The 20,083-nt window shown below is 41.6% G+C and overlaps 1 protein-coding gene and 1 long non-coding RNA gene across 9 annotated transcripts in view; one reads left to right on the top strand and one right to left on the bottom strand.

Annotated features, from left to right (window-relative positions):
* The window catches only part of NCK1 (NCK adaptor protein 1), an 88,450-nt gene that overhangs the window by 8,307 nt on the left and 60,060 nt on the right, over positions 1-20,083 (top strand). The window lies entirely within an intron of this gene.
* On the bottom strand, positions 320-19,500 carry LOC149127156 (uncharacterized). Its single transcript, XR_016233289.1, has 2 exons — positions 1,176-19,500; positions 320-696 (listed from the first exon to the last, which is right to left on the bottom strand). It is a non-coding gene; the product is annotated as an uncharacterized LOC149127156 (long non-coding RNA).

Raw genomic sequence — 20,083 nt, 5'->3', positions numbered from 1 at the left:
TCCTGGCTTCGAATCAGCGCAGCACGCTGGCCGTAGCAACCATTCGGGGAATGAACCAATGGAAGGAAGACCTTTCTTTCTGTCTCTCTCTCTCTCTCACTGTCTAACTCTGCCTGTCCAAAAAAAAAAAAAAAAAAAAAGTCTAAAAGTAATTGAAAAGACTTCTGGATTAAGATAACTGAATGAAAGATGTGTTCGCTTTTACTCATTTTCACAGCCCATGAAGGTAACGGTAAAGAATATTTTTAAAAGGTTCAAGCTACAGAGATAAAGAATGGAAGAAGAAACAACAGCAATGAAATTTGGAAGTTAGTAAATTGATGTAAACTGATCTTGGTAGACTTGAAAATGTTGAACACTAAAATGACAGCAACAAAAGAATCATCAGGCTCAGGAATTGGCAGAATCGGGTATTTGATAGGGAGGAGGTAATGGTGGTGCTAAAAATAAGAATTTCTTGGACGTCTGTTTAAGAAGTAGCTTAACCATAATAGAGAAAAGTGGAAACAACCTGAATGCCCGTCAGCTGACAGAGAAATACAATGTGTGTCCAGACAGGGGGTATTATTGGGTAGTAGAAATGAATGGAGCACTGTTTCACATTATAACATCAGTGAACCTTGAAAATATGCTCTGAAAGAAGCCAGTCACAGAAGACCCCAGTGTTCTATAACACATACTCCAAAATGGACAATCCTTGATGTGGGGAGCAATCCGGACTGGACTAAGTTACTGGAATTAAGACTTATTCTATGCATCTGCTCTCCCACAATATGGCGTTGGGAGAGAAGTAAACAGCTTCCGCACAGCTGCCTCCAGTTCAACCAATTAACTGTAGGACTTGCTCCTGATTGGAGAGCAGCGTACTCGGCGTGTGGGCAGCCGAGTTAGGATTGGCGGAGGAGGACTATAAAGGAGGAGAGAGACGGCATGCACCAGGAACATCCATGGGGAACATCTAAGGGAACACCTGTGCAGCCCCCCGAGAGAACCGGCCGGCGGTGTGCCGCTCCCCTGCGGAAGTGGGGAATGCGGCCAGGGGGAACTGCCCTTCCACGGAGGTGGAAGGGATAGTAGCCAACCCGGGAAGAACCAGCAGCAAACCCGGGGAGGGCCGAGCAGACAGAACAGCGCAGGGTCCTGTGTCGTTCCTCCACGAAGAGGGGGAGCGACACCTTGAAAATATGCTAAGTATACAGAAGCCCACATACTATATGATTCTATCTGTGTGAAATGTCCAGAAAATATAAAAATGTAGTCAGAATATAAATTAGTTGTTACCTAGGGCTGGGAGTAGAGTGTGGTAGAGGAAAATGGGAAGTGACAGCTTGAATAGAGTGTGGGGTTTCTTTTTGGGGTTATGAAAATGTTCTGGGGCTGGCGCTGTGGCGTAGTGGGTAAAGCCCGCCCCCTGCAGTGCCAGTATCCCATATGGCGCTGGTTTGAGTCCCGGCTGCTCCACTTCTGATCCATTTCTCTTCTGTGGCCTGGGAAAGCAGTGGAAGATGGCCCCAAGCCCTTGGGCCCTTATACCCACGTGGGAGACCTGGAAGAAGCTCCTAGCTTCGGATCAGTGCTGCTCCAGCTGTTGCAGCCAATTGGGGAGTGAACCAGCAGATGGAAGACCCCTCTCTCTCTCTGCCTCTGCCTTTCCTCCTCTGTGTGTGTAACTCTGACTTTCGAATAAATAAATAAATCTTTAAAAATGTTCTAAAATTGATTGTGGTAGTGGTTGTACAACTGTGAAGACACTAAAAGCCATTGAACTGTATATTTTTTTTAAAGATTTATTATTTATTTGAAAGTCAGAGTTACACAGAGAAGGATAGGCAGAGAGAGAGGTCTTCTGTCTGCTGGTTCACTCCCCAATTGGCCACAACAACCGGAGCTGCGCCAATCCTATGCCAGGAGCCAGGAGCTTCTTCCGGGTCTCCCATGTGGGTGCAGGGGCCCAAGTACTTGGGCCATCTTCTGCTTTCCCAGGCCATAGCAGAGAGCTGGATTAGAAGTGGAGCAGCCGGGACTTGAACTGGCACCCATAGGAATGCCGTCACTGCAGGCAGCAGCTTTACCTGCTACACCACAGTGCCGGCCCCAAGCTGTATACTTTAAATGGGTGAACTTTATGGTATGTGTAGTATATTAGAATAAAGCTGTTACGAGAAAAAATAGCTTGAAACTATATCTTTTGATGTTTGTCTAATTGAGTGACTTGCTCCAACAGAAGACTGAAGATTTTTCCTCCACAATTATAAAACAGACTGTGAGAGAATATGAGTGGTATACATAGTAAAGGGCCAAACAGAAGATGCCCAAATTAAGTGAATGTGCTCAATATTAGGACTGTTACTGAGAGCTCTTCTCCTGTTTGGCTCCCAGAATTCTGGCCATCAAGTAGGAATTTAGAAGAGAAAGTATAAGTTGTTCACAACGACTCTTAGGACTTGCCAATAAAAAATGAGCAATCAAGGTCTAGCTTTTCATATAAGAAACCAAAACAAACAGAAAAGGAATTTGGAAAAATATGAACAAAAAAATGACCTTTGGAACTTATAATAGCAAGAATAAAACATTAAAAATGAAAAAAAGCTGGAAAACAAAAGGCTAAAAAGTCAGTTTGGGAGAAGGTTTAAAATATAATGATTTGAGGGGAGAGAGGCTTTTTTTTTCCCCCATGTGATATCATTTAGGGTGAGTGTTGGTTGCCGGAGGGTTGTCAAGTTGATGTTAACAGTTGGCTGGGATCTCTTTGGCTTCTTATTTCTGTTTTTATCTTTCCTTTTAACTCATTCTTCACACAGCAGGCAGAGAAATGTTTTTAGGATTTTTGTATTGGTTATGATATGCTAACAGCTCTAGCAATTAACAGATCTTAGTAGCTTTAACACAAGTTTATAATTACTTTCTTATATTGCAGTCTGGTGTGAATGTTGGGGGGTCACGTCTGCTCTGTGCATCTTTTAGGACACCGGCTCCTCTGTGCTTTTATATTACCACCATAACTAGCTTGTGGCTTCTGAGGTGGTTTTGAAAGGGGAAGTGTTTGTCAAGGAAGATTTTAGGGTCCAGCCTGGAAGTGGCATACATGACTTTCACATACACCCTTAGTGGTCAGAACTAAGTCATAATCTCTCACCTAACTTCAGGAGGGACTGGGGAATATGCTATAGCATTGTGCTTATGAAGCAGAGAATGCAGGTATTGAGCACTAGCAGTCTCTATCATAGTATATATTAGATTATAATTTATTTGCTTAAAACTCTTTATTGACTTCTTATTATATATGGAATAAAATTGACCTATATCTGTTATTCCAACCTGAACATTGTAACACTCACTCTCCTATTCTCTAGCCAAATTTGACTAGGTCATTTTCCAAGACATGCAAGGCTTGTCCCTCTTAGTAGCTATGTGATGTGCAGTTTCCTTTGCTTGGAACACTTTAAATGTTTACATAACTGCCTCCTCCTCATCCTTAAAGTGTCAGCTTGAATTCTGTCTAATTAAAAGCCCCAGCCTGAAGTAGTACTCCTATTCTCTGTCCTTTATGACTGTACTGTCTTTATCTCTGTCACAGCATTTATCACAATCTGTTTATTTGGGAAGAAAATTTTTGTTTTCCTAAATGTGTCCTCTGCTAGAAAGGGATATGTTTGACTCACTGTTGTATTCCAGCAGCACCCAACCTGTGCTAACATATACTAGTATTTAGTAAATCTGTTGTAGGAACGGATGAATATTACACAGAACTGACTGAAGTAGAGAGAGTGAATTATAACCAATGACTTTTATGATAATTTAGGTGAATTGCTGAAGGCTTGGGCTTCATTGTTAGCTCTCTCAGTGGGGGGAAAAAAGGTATGAGATATGTCTTAAAGGAAAGACCACAAATTTGTGTGACCTTAAAAGGAATCTGGGTGAATGGGAATATGGTGGTTTGTCAATAACAGATTGTTAAAGAGGATAGTAGAGCTGTGTTTTTACAGCTGAATTGGATCTGATTCATGTTGAATTTGAGGTGAAAGTAGGATATTCAAGTAGATATGTGGAAGAACAGTGCCTTAGATTAGAGAACACAATTGGGATACCAGATTTAGAAGTCTACCAGCCAGAAGTGATTAGATGGAGCCATAAAAATGGAAGAGCTATTGCAAGGGTGAGTATATATTGAGAAGAACAGTTAACTCACGAGGTGGTAAAAGAGGAGCCAGAAATAGAAACTGGAGTAGGTGGAGAGGGAGGAGGAGAACCAGTTTCATATAGGGTTAAGGAAAACAGCAACATTTCAAGAAGGATGGTTAACTTGACTGCCTCTAGTCTGTTCTTTGTGATATTTAATTGACTCACTGTTGTATTTCAGCAGCACCTAACCTGTGCTAACATATACTAGTATTTAGTAAATCTGTTGTAGGAATGAATGAATATTACACAGAACTGACTACAATGTTAGTTTTCATGAAGTAGTTTGAGACCAGAGGATAACTTGAGCCTTGTTTTCTTTCTGAGAAAATACAGTTCAATGAAAATAAGGACTATAGGTTTGAGTTCTTATCTTTCAGAGATACTGAAATATTTTACAGACAAAGGGGTTTTTATTTCAAAATAATGAGGAAGCAGGAGTGGGTAGAAACATGAATAGGGAGAGTCTTGATGATTACATTTGGGTGATGAATTTGGTTTGGAGGATTTGCTGTCTTTAATGTATGTTTGGAATTTTACCTTATAAAAAATTGAAAAGGAGAGAAATGGCCCATCTTCCTTTTAGTGTGACCTTGGGCAGTTCCTTGAACTTTGAAGGCTGTTTCTTCAGTTACACAGTGATGATATTAATAGGAGGATTTACTTCATACGGCTGTTGTGGGGATTCCTAACATTATAATAAAAGCTCTTAGCCTGCTTTCCTTTGTGCACTAAGTGTCTAGTGAACATTTCTGAAATGAAATACAATGAGACAGTGTAATTAGGCATCAAGGTTAAGGAGTTTATAGAGGGAGAAAAGGCTTCTCCGGTTGTTGCAGCAACTTAAAAGTAGTTCCTCCCCTGCCCGATTTTGTTTTCTGTCTGCTTCAGTTACAGTGAACCAGAATCTACATGGCTCAATGATCCTCTTGATATATCGTCAGGTTAATAGTGGCCTTAGGATGTGTCACAATGCCTGTGTTGTTGCCTGTGTTGTTCACCTTACTTTGTCTCACCACATAGGCATTTTATTTCAAATTATCACAAGAATGCCAAATATAGTACAATAAGATATTTTGAAGGAGACCATAGTCATGGAAATTTTATGACAGTATATTAAAATTATTTCATTATTAATCTCTTCTACAGTGCCTAATTTACAAACTTTTTCATACATATCTGTGTGCAGGAAAAATATAGCATATAAATGGAGCATTTGGTACTAGGGATTTTAGAATGTATTACCTGTGGATAATGAGAGGACATCTGTATTCTTGTATAATTTTTTTTTCTTTAAATACATAGTCTTTATTTGAAAGTCAGAGTTACACAGAGAGAGAAGGAGAGGCAGAGAGAGAGAGATCCTCCATCCGCTGGTTCACTCCCCAGTTGGCTGCAATGGCTGAAGCTGTGCCAATTTGAAGCCAGGAGCTTCCCCCAGGTCTCCCAAACTGGTGCAGGGGCCCAGGGCCTTGGCCCATCTTCTGCTGCTTTCCCAGGCCAAAACAGAGAGCTGGATTGGAGGTGGAATAGCCGGGTCTTTAACTGGCGCCCATATGGGATGCTGGCACTGCAGGCAGCTTTACCCGCTAGGCCACAGCAGTGGCCCCTCTGTAGAATTTTACAGTAAGTTAGAATTGCTAAATTAAAAGCTTCTGTGATATAACATTTATTCATTTATTTTGAAATGTTTTTAGCAGGAATTTTCTGACTTTAAAGTATACAAAATTATAGCAGTACAGTGACAGTTCATCTGTTTATGCTTCTTAGTCACATGCTTTTACTAATAAATCTTATTCCAGAAACATTTAAGATGGAGGTACCCCTTAGAAAGGCTTTGTCTTCTAAAGTAGTTTGAGAATAAATTCTTATTTAACTTTTAAACAAAATAAGGACTATTTAAAGTGGAAGCATAGTTTAATCAAATTATCTTAACACCAGCTTCTTAGAGCATCTCATTTCTTTGGTAATGAAACTTGGCTGTGGATGGTATACAGAGAAAATCCATTTCTAGTCTGCAGATGCAATACAGTTTTGTCTCCAGATAAAAAAGAGGGCCTAGAGGCATGGCATGGCATGGCATGCTTTCTTTTCTTTTTCTTTCTTTCTTTTTTTTCATATCTTTTTGAAAAAAATATTTATTTGAAAGATTTACAGTGAAGAAGGGAGAGACAAAGAGAGGTAGGAGATTTTCCATTGGCTGGAGCAAATCTACCATTTGCTCCTCAAATGGCTGCAACAACCAGGGGTAGGCCAAGCTGAAGCCAGGAGCTTTATCTTGGTCTCCCATGTGGGTGCAGGGCCCCAGGCACTTGAACCATCCTCCACTGCTCTCCCAGGCACATTAACAGGGAGCAGCTGGGTCAGAAGTGGAATAGTTAGGACTGTAACCAGCACCCATATAGGATGCTGGCTCTGCAGACATAAGCTTACCATGCTGTGCCACAGCACCCGGCCCCTTGCCCCCTGCCTTTTGCATACCTTTTATTCTCATCTTTGTAAAGTTCATTTTTGTTTAGGGAATTTTTGATGAATTAGGTGGGCAGTTTGGAACTGAACTAAAACTTGCATGAGTAGTCATATTTTTTTCTCAACATATAATGGATAAAAGAAGATCATTGTTAATCTTTCTCTAGCTTACATCTGAATAGTAGCTTGAAATAAAGGATTAGGTAAAAAAGCAGGTCAGGAAAAAGTGGCTGATTTGTTTTTTATTTTTATTTTTTTTTAAGATTATTTGAAATGCAGGGTTTATAGAGAGATGTACACAGAGAGAAATCCTCCATCTGGTGGTTCACTCTCCAGATGGCTGGAACTAGGTCAAGTCTGAAGCCAGGAGGCAGGAGCTTATTCCGGGTCTCCCATGGGGGTGCAGGAGCCTAAGGACGTACACCATCTCCCACTGCTTTCCCAGGTGCACTAGCAGGGAGCTGGATCAGAAATGGAGCACCTTGGTCTTGAGCTGGCATTCATGTAGGATTCTGGTGTTGCAGGCAGTGGCTTTACCTGCTATGACACAATGCTGGCCCTCAGAAGTTATTAAGCAAGAAGGAAGTGGGTTCTCTTGCCTAGTAAGGGTGACTATAACTAATGTACTGCATTTTTTTATTTTAAAAAATCTAGAAGGTAGGATTTTGAATGTTTTCACCAGAAAGAAATATTAAATGTTTGAGAAAACATGCATATTTACCTGATTGAAATTACACAGTGTATACCTGTACCCTACAAAGGTGTATAATTTTATGTGCCTGTTAAAAATTTTTAAATACAAAAGAATTTTTAAAAATGGAGGAGCGTAGAAGAAAACTGTGAAGTTTATCTTTGCCTTAGATAAGAACTTGCACGAGTTAGTAATGAAAATTGCTTTGCCAGTATTGTGTAATTGGTGACTTTTAGGTTATTTGCTATCTGGAGTAGACATATCTTCCCTAATGTAAAATTTAGATACAGCTATCATTGAATTTTTATTTCCATACGGGTGGTGGTGGAATTTTTAGCATTTGGCAGGCTAATAGAGCAGGGAAGGACACCTTTGTAGCAGGCACTGTATAAGTGTTTTACACATTAATTTGTTTAATCCTCACAGCATCCTTGAAGGTAAGTATTACTGAAACACACTGGGTTTAAGTGTCTTGCTCAGTGTCACACAGATAAAAAATGGCAGAGCAAGAATTCAAGCTGTAGTGTTTAGATTCTCTTGTAGTCTCATTCATTGTTGTTCTTCATCTTATAATTCCATTAAATCATTCGTATTCTTGGCTTACAAATAAAAACTTAATTGAGATATGATTCATATACTGTACAATTCACCTATGATACAATTCAGTGGCTTTTAGTATATGAACAGAGCTGTACAACTATCATCACAATTTTAGAACATTTTCAACACCCTAAAAAGAAAATGCCTGATTGGGGGCCGGCGCTGTGGCACAGTGGATTAACACCCTGGCCTGAAGCACCGGCATCCCATATGGGTGCCGGTTTGAGACCTGGCTGCTCCACTTCCTATCCTGCTCTCTTCACCCACGTGGGAGACCTGGCTCCTGGCTTCGGATCGCTGTAGCTCCGGCCATTGCTGCCAATTAAGGAGTGAACCAATGGATGGAAGACCTCTCTTTCTGCTTGCCTCTTCTTCTCTCTTTGTGTAACTCTTGACTTTCAAATAAAAATAAATAAATCTTTAAAAAAAACCAAAAAAACCCTGATCTTCTCATCTACTTAGTTCTAGGCAACCACTCAGGTAGTTGTGTTCCTGCCACCCATGTGGGAGACCTGGATTGAGTTCCTGGATTCTGGCTTCAGTCCCCCAACTGTTGAGGGTATTTGGGGAGTGAACCAGCAATCGGAAGTTCAGTATATCTGCATGCCCACCCCACCCCAACCCCAAATAAAATAAAAATATTTTGAAAATGCATCTGAGATTTTGGATATATCAATTGCTGCCTGCTCATTTTCTGACACTATATTTATTCATTAAATGAGGTCATAGTTCCTTGGAAGTTCTTGATACTTGTTGGCATATGATGTCATCTGTACTTTGAAGGATTAGAAATTCTTTCCAGTTCCTAGCATTGAGTTCTAAGGCAAGGTCCTATACTGATTTTCCCATCCTTTTCAGCAGCTAGAGTATGGGAAGTTGGAGGAAGGTTGGTTGAGGCACTCCCTTGGCCACTGACCAAGAGCATTCAGAGGCTTTGTCTGTAGGTACTGGCTTTGGAGCAGAGGCTATAGAGCCCTTTTGGCACAGAATTTTACAGTGGCAAGTCTGGTACTAGGTTTCAAGTCTAAAATCTGTGCTTAATACACTCTCCCTCCCTTAAATGAGAGGCTTGGAGTTAACACTGTTTAGAACTGGGGCAGGGGGTGGGGGGGTAACTCTACAGCTATTTTCTGTCTTCTTCAGTGCATCTTATGCTAAAACCAGATCTTGTGCTCACTCACCTGGCTTCCTTAACTCACCTGAAGATGGCTTATGCATGAAGAGCTGTATAAGTTGGTGTCTCTTGGGGCCGGCATTGTATCATAGCAGGTAAAGCCACCACCTGCAGTGCCAGCATCCTATATAGGCGCTGGTTCAGGTCCTGGCTGCTCCACTTCTGATCTAGCTCTCTGCTGTGACCTGGAAAAGCAGTGGAAGATGGCCCAAGTCCTTGGGCCCCCACATCCGCATGGGAAGACTCGGAATTAGTTCCTGGCTCTGGCTTCAAATCAGCGCCTATGCAGCCAATTGGGGAGTGAACCAGAGGATGGAAGGCTGACCTCTCTCTCTGTGTAACTCTTTCAAATAAATAAACAAATCTTTTAAAAAAATTTGATCTCTCTGTGGAGAGACAGTCACCAATGATCAAATCATTTGCTTATCTACCATCTTTCTCTGCCTCCAACTTGATGTTTAAAAGTTCATCCATGTTACAGTACATACTATCAATGTTTCATTCCTTTATATTGCTGAATAATTCCATTGTATTGATGTACCATGTTTTATGCATTCATCAGTTGCTGATATTTGGATTATTTATATGACTATTATGACATATATGACATATATGACTATTATGAATAATACTGCCATGAACACTCATGTACACTTTATTATTATGGTAAAATACATGCAACATAAAATTTACTTATTTAGTCATGTTTAAATGTACCTGTTTGTCTTGTTAAATGTACTCTCACAGTTTTGCAACCATTACACCTTCTGTTTGCAGAACTTTTTCATTTTTGCCAAATGAAAAATTCTGTGTCCATTAAACACTGAACTCTCAAATCTCTCATCCCCCTAACCCTTGGCAACCACCATTATCTTTTCTGTCTCTCTGAATTTGTCTACTCAAAGAACGTTGTCCTTTTGTGACTGGCTGGTTTCACTTAACATGTCTTCATGATTTATTAATGTTATAACATGTCAGAATTTCTTTCCTTTTTAAAAAAGATTATTTATTTGAAAGAGAGAAAGAAGTCTTCCATCTGCTGCTTCACTCCTAAGATGGCAGCAATGGCCAGGGCTGGGCCAGGTCAAAGCCAGGAGCTTCATCCCAGTCCCCTGATGTGGATAGCTGGGACCCAAACACTTGTCTGTCCTCTGCTTTTCCCAGGTGATTTAGCAGGGAGCTGGATCAGAAGTTAAGAAGCCAGGACAGGAACCAATGCCCATATAGGGTGCTGGCATCACATTGCTATGCTACAATGCTGTCCTCTAGAATTTCCTTTTTAAGGCTTGTGATATTCCATTGAATCTGATGACAGACTCTCTGGTTGCTTCCATCTTTTGGCTACGGTGAATAATGCTGTTATGAAGATAGTTGATAGGCATTGGTTTGAATCCTCACTTTGACTTCATTTCGGTGTATACTCAAAACTGAAATTGCTGGATTATATGTTAATTCTATTCTTAATTTTTTAAAAAGATTGTTATTTATTTGAGAGGTAGATAGAGTTACAGAGAGAGGGAGAGAAAGAATGAAAGGTCTTCTGTCTTCTGGTTCACTCCCCAAATGGCCGCAATGGACAGAGCTCATCCAATCTGAAACTAGGAGACAAGTGCTTCTTCAAGGTCTCCCAGGCAGGTGCAGGGGCCCAAGCACTTGGTACATCCTTCAGTGTCCTCCCAGGCCGTTAGTACAGAGCTGGATCGGAAGAGGAACAGCTGGGACACGAACAGGCGCCCATGTGGAATGCAGACAGAGGTTTAGCCTGCTATGCCACAGCACCAGCCCTATAATTTTTTTAGGAACTGCCATGATGTTTTCCACAGTGGCTGTACTCTTATATTCACACCAGCAATACACAAGAGTTCTGACTTCTCCACATTTTCACCAACAGTTACTATTTTTTGTTTTGTTGATAATAACCATCCTAATGAGTATGAAGTGGTATTGTCTCACTGTGGTTTTGATTTGATTTCTCTAATGGCTAAAGATACTGAGCTTATTTTTATGTACTTATTGGCCATCTGTATATAATTTTTGGAAAAAGTGTGTATTCAAGTCCTTTACCTATTTTTGAATTGGATTTTTTGTTACTGTTGTGTGAGTTCTTTATATATTCTGAGTATTCTTGATCAGATATTACTTCCAGATATTTTCTCACTTTCTTTGGATTATCTTTTTTTTTAAGATTTATTTTATTTATTTGAAAGGCAGAGTTAGAGAGAGAGGTCTTCCATCTGCTGGTTCATTCTCCAATTGGCCGCGATGACCAGGGCTAGGCCAGGCCGAAGCCAGGAGCTTCTTCTGGGTCTCTTATGTGGGTGCAGGAGTCCAAGCACTTGGACCATATCCTACTACTTTCCCAGGTGCATTAGCAGGGATTTGGATCAGAAGTGAAGCAGCTGGTACTTGAATTGATACCAATATGGGAGGCCAATGTCACAGGTGGCAACTTTACCCGCTATGCTACAATTCTGGGCCCAGAGTTGCCTTTTCGCACTATTAAATAAAAGATTATCAAAAGATTTTAACTCTGATGAAGTCCAATTCAAATACTTTTTTATTTTGGCCTGTGGTTTTTGTGTATTGGATTGTAAGAGGAACCTGTGCAATCTCAAGGGTTCTTTTAAGAGAGAATGAGGGCTGGCACCGCGGCTCACTAGGCTAATCCTCCGCCTTGCAGCGCCGGCACACCGGGTTCTAGTCCCGGTCGGGGCGCCGGATTCTGTCCCGGTTGCCCCTCTTCCAGGCCAGCTTTCTGCTGTGGCCCGGGAGTGCAGAGGATGGCCCAAGTGCTTGGGCCCTGCACCCCATGGGAGACCAGGAGGAGCACTGGCTCCTGCCATCGGATCAGCGCGATGCGCCGGCCACAGCGGCCATTGGAGGGTGAACCAGCGGCAGAGGAAGACCTTTCTCTCTGTCTTTCTCTCTCTCTCACTGTCCACTCTGCCTTTCAAAAAAAAAAAAAAAAAATGAGAAGGGGCCAGCACTGTGGCATGGCAGGTAAAGCTGCCACCCCGCAGTGACGGCATCCCATGTGGGTGCCGGTTCAAGTTCTGGCTGCTCCTCTTCCGATCCAGCTCTCTGCTATGGCCTGGGAAGCAGTGCAAGTTGGTACACTTGGGCCTCTGCTCCGCGTGGGAGACCCAGAAGAAGCTTCTGTCTTCAGATTGGCGCAGCTCTGGCCGTTGTGGTCATCTGAAGAGTGAACCAGCAAATGGAAGACTCTCTCTGCCTGTGCCCTCTGTAACTCTGTCTTTCAAGTAAAATAAATTAAAAAAAAAAAAAAAAAAGAATGAGGAATGTCTGTCCAATAAAGACATGATGGAAAGAGACTTTAATGATGCATACAGGAGCCAGGAATGTGAACAGCTTCCAGGAGCTGGAATTGGCAAGGAATAGATTCTTCCCCCAGAACCTGCTGAGGAATGCAGACTTTGATGGTAGGTCTATAAGACCTTTTTTGAACTTTGACCTCCAGAACTCTAAGATAGCAAATACGTGGTAATTTATTGCATAGCAATAGCAATGGAAAAGGCCAAGAGCATGAAGATGAGGCACAGAAACTTTTGATAGAATCTACTCCTGCTCTGCTCAGATTGCTTTGGACCCTACTGATTCTAATCCATCACAGTTTCGTCAGGCTGTGGTCTTAGCAATAGAAATTTTAAGAAGGATTAATAATAGAAGCTAGTGAGTGGTTCCTATTATTGCAACTGGTATTGAGGCAGGAATTAATATTCTTCATTTCCCTCCTTCATCATTCATTTTAAGAGTTCCCTTATGCTGAGCCAGCAGTTCAACTAGTGTAGATTGCTTTTGATCTGTAGACTTGAGAGATTTGAGCCCTTAGCTGTTTTGCCTCTCTTGGGCCGTGGTTGCTGCAGTTTTCATTTGTTCCATGTCTGGAAACATCTTAGAGTTCTAGACACCCTACTGCCATTGTATGTAACAACTCCTAATGATAATTAAGATTATCACTGCTAGGACATGTATTCCTATTTTTGTTTGTTAGTCCATCAGCCTGAGGAGTCCAGTGTGGCAGAGTGGACTTCTCTACTATGTCCTTTTTCCGGGTCTCCCATGTGGGTGCAGGGCCCCAAGGACTTGGGCCATATCTACTGCTATCCCAGGCCATAGCAGAGAGCTGGATCAAAAGAGGAGCAGCCGGGGGACCAGCACTATGGCCTAGTAGGTTAATGCCCTGGCCTAAAGTGCCGGCATCCCATATGGGCGCTGGTTCTAGTCCTGGCTGCTCCACTTTTTTTGCAGCTACAAATACATTAAGGCCATAATTTTAGCTGAGCTGTACATTGTGATAGTATAGTACTTTGATTGCTATTCAGATGTCATTTTTATAATTTCTGTTATGATTTTCTTTTTAATTTATTGAGTCTATTTCTATGTTTCTAAACATTTAAATATTTTTATTAATAACTGCAACATTATATTGTGGTCATTGTAGTCTTAGAAGTGCCTTGAAAAAAATTTTTCTTTCGCTACCCTTATACATGATCAGTTTTTTTTTTAAAGATTTTATTTATTTATTTGAAAGGCAGAGTTCGAGATGGGAGAGAGATGGAGATCTTCTATCTTCTAGTTCACTCCCCAAATGGCTGCAACAGCTAGACCTGGGCCAGTCTGAAGCCAGGAGCCAGGAGCTTCTTCTGGGTCTCCCATGTGGGTGCTGGGGCCCACACATTTGGGCCATCTTTTGCTGTTTTCTCAGGTGCATTAGCAGGGAGCTGGATTGGAATTGGAGCATCCACAACCTGAATCAGCACCCACGTGGTGTACTGGCACTGCAGACAATAGCTTTACCCACTAACACCACAGCATCGGCCCCCATGATCAGTTTTGAAAGTGTTCCATGTGTACTTGAATATAATTTTTTTTTTTTTAGTGGAAGATACTCTATATGTTAGCTCAAATTTTAGATTTTGTGGATCAGTCTTTCTATATCCTTGTTGATGTTTTGATTTTCTGTTCTGTTATTTTTTTTAAAGATTGATTGATTTATTTGAAAGAGTTCCACAGAGTGAGGAGAGGCAGAGAGAGAGAGAGAGAGAGAGAGGTGTTCCATCCACTGGTTCACTCCCTAATTGGCCTCAGCGGCCAGAGCTGTGCTGATCAAAAACCAGGAGTCAGGAGCTTCCTCCAGGTCTTCCCATGCGGGTGCAGGGGCCCCAGGACGTGGATCATCTGCTAGTGCTTTCCCAGGCCATAGCAGAGAGCTGGATCAGAAATGGTGCAGCCAGGACTCGAACCGGCACCCATACGGGATGCTGACCCTGCAGTCAGTGGCTTTACCAGCTACACTGCAGTGCCTGGCCCATCAGTTCTTTTTTTTTTTTTTTTTTTTTTAAGCATTTATTTATTTGAAAAAGTCAAGAGTTACATGGAGAGAAGGAGAGGTGGAGAGAGAGAGGGAGGTCTTCCATCCGCTGATTCACTCCCCAGTTGGCCGCAACAGCCAGAACTGTGCTGATCGGGAGCTAGGTCTGAGGTCATTAGCAGGGAGCTGGATTGGAAGAGAAGCAGCTGAGACACAAACCAGTGCCCATATGGGATGCTGGCACCACAGGCAGACTTAACTTACTATGCCACAGTGCCAGCCCCTTTAGTTGGCTCTTAAAATAAGCGTCTTTAATTGCATTTTGTATTTTGTTCTTTAATATTTGTTGTAAATGAACTAAATTCATTTATATTTTGACTATGATATTTATAGGTTTATTTTTGTCCTCTTGCTTTTGGAATGTAGTGGTTCTTCCCATACCCGCCCTCCAATCCCAACTCCTGTCCCACTCCTACTCCCTCTTCCATCCTGTTCTTCATTAAGATTCACTTTTAATTATCTTTATATAAAGATCAACTCTATACTAAGTAAAGATTTCAGCAGTTTGCACCCACACAGACACAGAAAGTATAAAGTACTGTTTGAAGACAAATTTTACCATAATTCTTATAGTACAACTCATTAAGAACAGAGGTTCTAGCTGGCGCCGCGGCTCACTAGGCTAATCCTCCGCCTAGCGGCGCCGGCACACCGGGTTCTAGTCCCGGTTGGGGCGCCGGATGCTGTCCCGGTTGCCTCTCTTCCAGGCCAGCCCTCTGCTGTGGCCCGGGAGTGCAGTGGAGGATGGCCCAGGTGCTTGGGCCCTGCACCCCATGGGAGACCAGGAGAAGCACCTGGCTCCTGGCTCCTGCCATCGGATCAGCGCGGCGTGCCGGCCATTGGAGGGTGAACCGACGGCAAAGGAAGACCTTTCTCTCTGTCTCTCTCTCTCTCACTGTCCACTCTGCCTGTCAAAAAAAAAAAAAAAAAAAAAAAAAAAAACAACACAGAGGTTCTACATGGGGAGCAAGTGCACAGTGACTCTGGTCTTCCTTTTACCGTTGGTTCATCCTCCAATGGCTGCCGCAGCTGGCGCGCGCTATCCTGTTGTTGATTGAACAATTGACATTCTTATTTGTGACGTCAGTGATCTAAGTGGTGTCTTTAATTCAGTCTGCAACAAAGTAAGAACATAGAATCTTAAGCAGTTGTTGTTGTTCTTTCCAAGATTTATTTGAAAGTCAGAGAGAGATGGGGAGAGTCAAAGAGAGGGAGAGAGATCTTCTATCCAAGAATTTACTCCCCAGGTGGTTGCAGTGGACTGTCAGGCCAAAGCCATGAGGTAGGAGCTTCATCCAGGTCTCCTATGTGGGTGCAGGGGCCCAAACACTGGGCCATTTTCCACTGCTTTTTCCCATACCATTAGGTAGTTGGATTGAAATTGGAGCAGCTAGAATACTAACCAGTATCCATATGAGATGATGGCATCATAGGTAGTGGCTTTACCTGCTATACTGTTAACACCAGCCCCATTTCAATTATTATTTCCTTATGTGATGTCAGTCTTAGTCCCCAGATCCTTTTGTGTTTCCTGTACTAGGAACTGGGTTTTGTTTCTATCTTAATTGTGATGGTCTTGCTGGAAGTCCAGTATATGAAAGTAGAATTGAAACTGCTCGCCGGCACCGTGGCTCAATAGGCTAATCCTCCACCTGCGGCGCCGGCACACCGGGTTCTAGTCCCTGTCAGGGCGCTGGAATCTGTCCCGGTTGCCCCTCTTCCAGGCCAGCTCTCTGCTGTGGCCCGGGAGGGCAGTGGAGGATGGCCCAGGTCCTTGGGCCCTGCACCCGCATGAGAGACCAGGAGAAACACCTGGCTCCTGCCTTCGGATCAGCGCGATGCGTCGGCCGTGGTGGCCATTGGAGGGTGAACCAACGGCAAAAAGGAAGACCTTTCTCTCTGTCTTTCTCTCTCACTGTCCACTCTGCCTGTCAAAAAAGAAAAAAAAAAGTGTTTACCTTCAAAAGTACCCCTCAAATGTAATATAATAAAGAAGTGGTTAATGATAAACAGAATTTTCAGAAGAAACATGATGTGGTTCTTTATAACAGCAAAATAATCCACAAATGGTATATATATTCCATATAATCATATCTCTTTGTCATTTTAACATTGCTTTATTAATATTTGTAGACTCAGTTTTACTACTTGATTAAATAACTTAATAGTCTAAAATTTTGCTTAGAATTGGTAGTGTATGCTTGCTGTAAATACAAAGGAACTATAGACAAAATAGAAAAATTTAAAATATAAAGCCTTACTCAAAAATGAGGTAAATTTATCTTTCCATAGAAATAGTAAACTAGAAGTATAGCTTGTTAAGTGGAGTTGAAGCCAGGATGCCTGTTTCATTATGGAAATAGGTTTGATGTGGTCCTGAATTCATGTCTTGCCAGATGATAAGAACTTAGAGTCCAGATGAAGGACTGGGTGGATACCAGATGAAAGCAGACTGAGTAAAATCAGAGATAGGGATTAGTTGCCCCATGTGTTAAAAGAAACAAATTGCAATTGACTGCTGCTTGTATTATGATATCTCCAAAGAGAGATGCAGAAAGGTCTTCCTTCCATTGGTTCACCCCCCAAATGGCCGCTACGTCTGGTGATGCGCTGATCCGAAGCCAGGAGCCAGGTGCTTTTGAATCCTGGTCCCATGTGGGTGCAGGTGCCCAAGCACTTGGGCCATCCTCCACTGCCCTCCCGGGCCACAGCAGAGAGCTGGACTGGAAGAGGGGCAACCGGGACTAGAACTTGGAGCCCATTTGGGATGCTGGTGCCACAGGTGGAGGATTAACCAAGTGAGCCACGGTGCCAGCCCCTAAAATGTTTGTTTATTTACAATAGGATTATATCCTGAGTATACCTACTGTAAAGTGGAAATACTGTAAGTTGAAACTGCATTTAATACATCTAAGCTACTGAATATCATGGCCACACAGTATACTATAGAGTGTTGGTTGTGTGCTCTTATAATTGCGTGACTCTCTGGGAACTATAGTTAACTGCCATTGCCTAACATCTTAAGATGTTATTGTATTGCATATTGCTAGCTTGGAAAGAGATCAAAATGCAAAATGTAGGCTAAAGTTTCTATTTAATGCATGTTCCTTTTGCACAGCCATCTGTGGAACCTTTGTAATTTGGACCATTTTAAGATCAGGATTATCTGTATTGTGGTTTCCATGTGCTGAGCTCAAAATCAGATAGTTCTGTTAATTAGGAAAAAGAGAACAGATACAGAGGTAGACAACTAATTCAGGTTTCTTCATGTGGAGGTAGAAAATTGTAAGAAATTCAGATTGAGTGAGATAAGTATAGGAAGTGGTATATTTTGAATATGTTCTGCAAAGTTCACTTGTTGGAAACTTGGTCCTTAATGTGATAGTATTGGGAGGTAGAATGTAATGGGAGTTTGAGTTGTGGAGCATCAGTCTCATAAATGGACACATAATTCCATTATCAGAGTAGGGTTGTTCCCTCTCCCCATCACTTCCCAAGTGATACCTTCTACCAAATTAACGATTCGGCAAGAAGGAATTCACTGGATGTTGGGGTGTTTATATTGCCCCCCTGCCTCCAGAATTGTGAGGAAATAAATTTATAATGTGTATAAATTGCCCAGTCTCAAGACAAAAACAGTAAGAAAGGGTTTTAGGTAGAATCATAGAGAAGGAAGTGACTAGAGATGTCTGGAAAAAACGGTAGAAAAGAAACATGAATTGGATCTTAAATATGTGAGTTTGCTGAGGGAGGAAAGGCATGCTAGACTTGAGGACTAAAACCCCGTATGAAGGGACTGAAAGTCCTAATGTTACATCTGTAAACATTAGTTACCACATGGGTGATACTCTGTTGAAGTGCCCACCATACAAAATGAAATGCATGGGACTCTTAAGAACTTGCTGTGTTATAAATAAGAGAGATGATTTTTTTAAAAAACATTTATTTATTTGAAAAATAGAGCAACATAGAGTGGAAGAGATATTTGAAAAGCAAAGCGACAGAGTAGAAGAGATAGAGAAAGAGATCTTCATCTGCTGGGTTGCTCTCCACATGGCCACAACAGTTAGGACTGGACCAGGTTGAAACTAGGAGCCAGGTACTTCATCTGAGTCTCATGTTGGGTGGCAGGGGCCAAGTACTTAGCCACCTTAACCTGTTTTACCAGGCACAGTAGCAGGGAGCTGGATCAGAAGTACAGCAGCTGGGACTTAAACCAGTGCTGTTGATGTGGGATGCTAGCATTGCAAGCAGCGGCCTAACCCACTGCGCCACAATGCTAGCCAGAAATAATTTTTTAAACAGGCAATTTCAATGGCAAGATGTTGAGTGATTTAATAAAACAGTTGTTTCATGTGTGCTTGAGGAGAAATTACATTTTGCTGTTGGGAAGAGTGTTTTCTGTCAGATCTAATTGGTTTCTGGGATGAAGTCCTTTATTTCCTTATTTTCTATCTGATTGCCCCTTCCTTAATCAAGAGTAGGATATTGAATTATTCAACTTTTGTTGTAGAACTATTTCTCCCTTCAATTCTGTTAGGCTTTTGCTTCATAAATTTTTATGATTTGTCATTAGATGTGTAAATGTTTATAGTTGTTATATCTAATTGCTCTATTAAACCTTTTATTAATGTATGGTATTCTTCTTTGGCTAATAATTTGAGTCTTTGAGCAATGACTCACCATTTCTTTCTACCTCCCCCAGCTCCCTGTCCCTCAACCTTTGGTAGCCACCTTTCTATTCTCTATACTTCTGTGAGTTCAACTTTTTAAGATTCTATATACTTACATAAATGAGTTCATAACAATATTTGTCTTTATATGCTTGGCTTATTTCATGTAGCATGTCCTCCAAATTCATGCACATTGTTGCAAATGACTAATTTCCTTTTTGAAGACTCAATGATATTCTATTGTGTATGTATGAGTGTGTCACATTTTCCTTATCCATTTATCCATTGATGGACACATAAGTTCTTTCCATATCTTGGCTATTATGAATGATGCATAATCAACATGGGAGTGCAGATATTCTTCAGCATATTGATTTGAAATTTTTTGGATATGTTCCCAGAAGAGAGATTGCTGGATCATATGAGAAGTTCTGTTTGTAGTTTTTGAGGAACTTCCATACCATTTTCCATAATGGATGTACTAGTTTATATTTCCAATATTATACAGGAGTTCCCTTTTCTTGCATCCTCACCAATGTTTGTTATGTTTCACCTTTTTGATAAAAAATATTCTAACCATTGTACTTAAGAACGGGGCAGCACTGTGGAAGGCCTTACAAATGTAAGGCCAGCTGCGTGTCCAGGGGACCATGATTGGGGATTTATTTCACCTCATAGTCATCTAGAAAGAACTCTTCACGGCTACCAAGTTTTCAAATTCATCTGCATTAAAGTTGGTAAAACATCTCAAATATGAGTCTTGTGATCAAAGAACTTGAACTTGGCCCCATGTAGGGCCTTAATTATTCCTTCAGCTTGGTGTGGATGGACAGGATGACTTGGCAATGTGAAGCTTGGGCATCACACCCTGGGAATTTTCAAAGGTGCATGCCTGTCTGAAATCT

The sequence above is a fragment of the Oryctolagus cuniculus genome, chromosome 4 (assembly GCF_051225735.1).
Source record: "Oryctolagus cuniculus isolate XC-2025 breed Fujian yellow rabbit chromosome 4, ASM5122573v1, whole genome shotgun sequence".
Taxonomy (NCBI): Eukaryota; Metazoa; Chordata; class Mammalia; order Lagomorpha; family Leporidae; genus Oryctolagus; species Oryctolagus cuniculus.
Note: the sequence above shows the minus strand (reverse complement) of the source record. Positions and strands in the feature narration are given on the sequence as shown.